General features: G+C 55.4%; 1 long non-coding RNA gene across 1 annotated transcript in view; it reads right to left on the bottom strand.

Moving 5' to 3' along the window:
* LOC113599447 (uncharacterized) overlaps positions 1 to 5,200 on the bottom strand; it is a 6,452-nt gene extending 1,252 nt beyond the window's left edge. The window contains exons 1-3 of the long non-coding RNA XR_003420312.2: positions 2,579 to 5,200; positions 1,967 to 2,115; positions 1 to 771 (exon numbers count right to left, since the gene is read on the bottom strand). The exon at positions 1 to 771 is cut by the window's left edge and continues 1,252 nt beyond it. This is a non-coding gene — a long non-coding RNA (uncharacterized LOC113599447). The remainder of the gene's footprint in view (positions 772 to 1,966; positions 2,116 to 2,578) is intronic.
* Positions 5,201 to 5,892: the final 692 nt, after the last annotated feature.

The following is a 5,892-nucleotide window of genomic DNA, read 5'->3' on the forward strand; positions in this document are numbered from 1 at the left end:
GGTCTATTGTGGGTGTGTGACCGTGCAATGATAAACCAACGTCTTCGGCTTATCCTTGGTCCTGTGTTTCAAAGCACTTGAACTCCACTCGGCCAAACACACTGACTTGTGGCTCTGAGAATTATTGACTGTGTGTCCTCGGGTAAATTACTGAACCCTCATGAGCCTAAGTCACCTTACCTGTCACCCACCGATTCAACAAACGTTTATGGAAAATCTGCTGGAGGTCTGTCCCAGATGCTGCGGGAAGGGACAAAGTCCCCTGCAATCCGGTGGCACAGCGGGAGCCAGAACTCACCTTGCTCATCTACCTGGCTTCCTCCATGGGGAGGCTGTCCGCAGGTGCCGCCGTGGCTGTCCTTCCTCCCCCGCAGCGGCTGGGACGCCAGGCAGGGCCTGGACCATCCCCAACTCTGCACTCTTCTCCTGAGACACTTCATAATCACACTTCATTCTGAGTTTGATAAATAAAGGTAATTGTGGGACAATTAGACTCTCTTCTCTTCCAACATCTTAATTGGAGCAAGACGCATGAGTCTTTCTTGTACATCATTTTGCCAGGCGCATCTGGGCCTCCTCATCCACCGTAGGAAGAGTGATGGCTCAGAACCCACTGCCGTGACACGCCTGGAAGCCAGCAAGCAGCTCCTGTGCAGCCCCCGACTAATCGCTGTGGATGTCTCCTGTCACATGCCGGGAGGGTCCCCCAAGTAGATCATGGCCTTGTAATCACCGTCATCAATCACGTGGCGGTGGTGATCTCCACAGCACCTGTGCGAGTGAGAAGCACGTGACTTCAGGAATCTGAAGATCCAAGTGCAAATCCCAGCTCCGTTGCCAATTTGCTTTGTGACCCCGGACAAACTGCTTAACCTCTCTGAGCTTCAGTTGCCCCAGAGAGGGACGATCATCCTTAAGACTATCAAGTAAGGCAACGATTCCTAAAAGACGGGGCAGGTAGCACCTGTGTAGCCATCTACCCACCCCCACCCCACCAGCCTCCATCTGCAAAAACTGGCCAAGGAAAACCTGACCAAAGAGAGGGAAGGACAAACATGAGGCCTTTCCCTCAGGATCGGCAGCTCAAAACCGCACGCTATTGTTCAGATGCACAAAGGAAAAGTAAATATAGCTTCCTTCTAGCTCTCACAAATGATCTCATCTCACGCTCACCTACTCATCCCACTGATGGTAGAGGCGGGGTGGAGGGCTCTTAATTGGCAAATTCATTACCGATGAGATCCGAGTCTGTCCCTCTTCAGTTGAACATGGTCTCTCTGGGGTTAACTCTGTTGCCTTGGGGTGAACGCTCAACGTTTCAAGGTTTCCCCCCTTCCCACTTCTCCTTCCAAATACGGCGACAGGGGCTAGAGGTGGGTGGGGAGAATCCGACCGAGCTTCCTCGAAGCAGTGGGGTGAGGTCTCCCGTCTGTGCGTGGCCCGCCCAGTTCACACACGGGCAATCCATTCAAAGCACCTCGTCCTACAAGAGAGCGTCCTACGCTCTCTTGATCCTCAGGGGGCAGGCTGGAATTCTAGACCTCCTGGTGACGCAGGCAGGTGGCGGGCCCCAGCAAGGTCAGACACCCCTCCTGCCAGCGTCCTGTTCCCACGCCCACATCCTACCTCCTTCCCCATGTTGCATAAGTGGCAGAGTTGGACCATCGGCACTGATGCCCTAGGACCCCGTGTAGGGTTTGGGGGATCTGTGGTCTCATCCCCACCAGAAGCTGATGCCCAGGCGGGCGGGCCCCTGGGTGTCTCCTTAGGCCCCAGGCCATGTCCTCCTCCTGGTTCCTGCTGGCCAGAATCCCTGCTTTGCACCCCCCCCCCCCCCGCCCCCGTCCTCTGCCTGTCTGGCCAGAATTTCCCTCTTCCTCTCCTTCCATCTCCCTGCGCTCCTCCTGTGATCACCCAGACAGCCAGGCTGGGCTCTTGATATGCAAAGAGGACTTTAGGGACTTACAAAGCCTTCCCCTCTCTCAACAAAGCCCGGCTTTCAAGACCATTATCTGGCTGAAGACTGCAGGATCCTATTCAGTCAAAAGCCGAACATCATTTCTCTTTTGTGCTCCCGATCCTCAATCCCATTCCTAAAACCCTGGACGCCTCTGGCTGAAAAGGAAGAAAGTCACATGAAAGCAGTTAAGAAACACACCGGTACATTCAAAACCGGTATCATTCCTGTTACACCAGACTTCCCAGGTGTCAGAGCGAAAAGAGCCCTGGGGAGAGCTTCCCCCACCCGCAGAGAGACCCAGAGAGGGGCCAAGGCTTGCCTCAGGCCGCACAGCAGGGCCCCAGCAGGGCAAAGGCTCCGTTAGGCAAAGGGTGCTGGGACTTTCCTCTCTTGGGCACCCTATGCCTCAGCCCTTTCCAGCCTGCCCCCCTCACCAAGACACCCCCACCCCCGGCCCAGGGTTCAGACGCACCGGCTGGGACCTGTCCTCCCACATCACACTGGAACCACCCTGGGTCACAGCGATGCTCGGCCTTCTGACCCTGTCCAGTCCCCGTGCGTCCCCCTACCTGGGCCCGGCTCCCCCTGCCCGCACCTGCGCTCTGGGTTGCTTGCTACCTGTGGCGGAGTCCCTCTGTGGCTGCCGGCCTCCTCCTCCGCGCAAGCACTGTGGGGCCTCTTTATCCTCAACGTGAAGCCACCACCTTGTCGCTGAGCCTCAGTTTCCCCACCTTTACATAGAATGTGATGAAACGGTGGCTTTTACACCATTTTAGCAATGGACAAAGAGCTGTTCTCTTTTAAGCAGGGAGATGGGGTCCTCCTCCCACAGGGCCTGGAAATTTGAGGGTTATGTATGTATAAATATACATAAATACACACACACACACACACACACACACACACTCAATTGATGCTAGCAGGCCAGGCCCAGAGACCCAGAGGGGGTCCCACAGGACCAGCCAAGAGGGCCGTCAGCTTCACACAGGATGGAGTGGCCTAAATGTGAGCCAGCAGGAGGTGAAAGCAGAGTTTACTGAAGAGAGAGAGAGAGAGAGAGAGTAGATACAGAGGGACTGAGTGTCCAGGAGACTCAGAAAGGAGAGAAGAGAGCTTCGTCTTTGCTGGGCATCTGGGGTTTTTATTGACGATTGTGGTCTGGTGCACGTGTCCTGTGGGGCATCCAGGAAGTGGGCCGATCAAGGGCCGGGGTCCGAGTGTCCTTCACTGAAGCCCTGAAGCCCAGGGTCTTGGCGTCAGGGTGTCTGGAGTCAGTGGTCTTGGAGAATGTTTAGGACGACCCTGCCCGGTCACCCCTTAGATTATCTGTGGTGCTGGAAGTGTCCAAAGGAATCATTAACTCCTTGACCTTTACGAGGAGGACAGGCATTAAGGTGTGTGTAAGGCAGGCGTGCAGGTCCCAGCAAGAACGGAAGTGGGAAAAGAAGCAAAGGCAAAAAACAAAACAAAACCAAACAAAACCACGGCTTTTCTCCACAGGGTCCCTCCAGTTTTCCTGCCTCCCACTGGTTTTGCAGGTGTCCCAGAGCCTAGATGCAACACAAAACTTGAACATCACTGAACTGGATATTTCTTCAGCGTCCTTTCACCTCTAGACCCAAGTCAGGACTACGCTGAGCTGCGAGGAACAGAATCAAAAAGCAAAACAAGACAAAACACTGGGCTGGGGCTTCAATCACAGAGGGATTGTCCTCCTCCCCTACCAAGAAGACCGGACCCTCATGATCACAAAATGGCTGCTTCCACGCCGGCATCCTGTCTGTGCTCCGAGCAGGAAGAGAAGGACTGGCAAAGAGCTAGAAGCCCATACCAGTTGGGTGACCTCCCTTTAAAGACTCTGCTGGAAGCCTCACCCCGTGAATCTGCTTATATTTCATGGGCCAGAATGGGTCACGCAGCATCCCAACGCACCAGGGAGAATGGGAAAAATAGTTTTGGGTTTTTTAATCTGGGCCCGTCGCCACCGTGAAGAAAGCCTGGGTCCGATGAGTAAAGCTGATGAAGAGGGTGGTGGGCAACTATAAAGGTGTCAGCCAGTCCCAGCCTGCCATTAACATGCGTGCTCTGGGACACACTCCCTCTCGGCCCCAGGCCTCAGTGTCCCCACTTCAAAACTGGGAGAATTGGGCCCAGATGCTATCGGGCCGTCTCCAGCTCTGATTGCTTGGGTGTAAATCCTGCCTCCACTACCTCCTGGCTGTGTGACCTGGGGCAGGACATCTGACAGCTCTGTTTCTCGGGTGCGCTATAAAATACGAACAATCGTGGCATCTAGTTCATAGGGTTGTGAGGACCGAACGAGTTCTGTGGAGGTGGCAATCCGACAGGAAGCCAGAGAAAACACTCATTATATAACGCTGACGCGGCTGCTGCTGAGCTCCCAGGAGTTCTACCCCTGCTTAGCCCTGGGTGCTGTGTGACCTAGAGCAGGCCCCTTTCCCTCTCTGAGCCTCAGCCGCTCGTCTCATGAAATGAGAGGCCAGATGCTGTTTGGGGCCCTAGCGGCTCTGAGAGTTGCTCTCAGAAGCCGGGCCGGGCTGTTGACAGGACAGCAGCTCTCTTCCTGGGCTTGAGGGCAGGCAAGGTGGGGGGCGGGGGTGTTGGAGAGGAAGGGGTCAGCTGGTTTCCTGTGGCCGGGGCGGTGACCTGGGCAGCATGGACTTCCTGTTTCCCAGGGGGAATCCGGGGCTGCTGTCGTCCAAAACCGTCGCTGGGGCAACCTTCCCTGCGTCATCTCCCCGGTCAGCGTGTGCTTGAGGGAGGCGCTCGCAACAATGGCCCTTTGTGTCCACAGCTCTGCTGGCCCCGGCCCGAGGAGTCTCGTGCCCACCCATTTTCCAGATAAGAAAGCTGTGGCATAGGTAGGTAAAGTCACTTGCCCACAGTCACAAGGCTGGTGAGAATTAAGGCAGGAATTGGGACCTGAGTCTTCTGAAAACATCCACGGCCCTTAGCACCAGACTGTCCTTTGGGGCGCCCCGGACCCCGAAAGAGCCTAGAGTTTGACCCTCCAGTGGCCCAAGGGCCTAGGATGTGACCCTCAAGAGGAGGGGGTAGGGGCGCCTGGGTGGCTCAGTCGGTTGAGCGTCTGACTTCAGCTCAGGCCGCGATCTCGCAGCGCATGAGTTCGAGCCCCGCATCGGGTTCGCTGCTGTCAGCCCGCTTTGGATCCTCTGTCCCCCTCTCTCTGCCCCTCCCCTGCTTGCGCTCTCCCCAAAATAAATAAATATTACCAAAAAAAAAAAAAAAAGAGAGAGAGAGAGAGAGAAGGGGATAGGCGTGGAAGTGACCCGAGACAAAGCTGTAAGACAAGGGAGTCCTGCCCCCACCCCTGGCCTGAACCAAGCTTCCAGAACAGGACAGGTAATAGTAACGGATAAAAGCGCGCCTACTGAGCAGTTCCAATGCGCCAAGGTGCTGTTTTAAGCCTTCAGTGTGGATTAATCTGTTTGCTCTGACAAGCAACCCGAAGAGGCGAGTATGGTTATTATCCCCATTTCATAGATCAGAAAACTGAGGTTGCTGAGACTTACCTGCCAAGTGCGGGAGCTGGGCTAGGAACACACACCTAGGTCCAGAACAATCCCCGTGCACCCGGGAGGGGCTGAGGGAGCCCCAGCGCTGGACAGCTCGGGATCTGTGACATCTGAGAGCTGACCTCGAAGGCCACTCAAGCAGGAGGGCATCTCAACGGAGCCAGTGTGGGGTAGCCACAGCCCAGAGGGCAGGCCCTCAGCCCCAGTTCCTGGCACCAGGCCTGCACTTTCTCCCCAACCTGGACACATTCCCAGTTAGAGGGTCCCCAAATGACTGAGGTTCCTGTCCTGCTACCCTCAGTGAAAAGAAGTCAGTGACAAAAAAGAAAGTTACACTTCTTATAAACTAGCTCTGTGACTCCATATCTGATACTC

This window comes from Acinonyx jubatus, chromosome C1 (assembly GCF_027475565.1).
Source record: "Acinonyx jubatus isolate Ajub_Pintada_27869175 chromosome C1, VMU_Ajub_asm_v1.0, whole genome shotgun sequence".
Classification (NCBI taxonomy): domain Eukaryota; kingdom Metazoa; phylum Chordata; class Mammalia; order Carnivora; family Felidae; genus Acinonyx; species Acinonyx jubatus.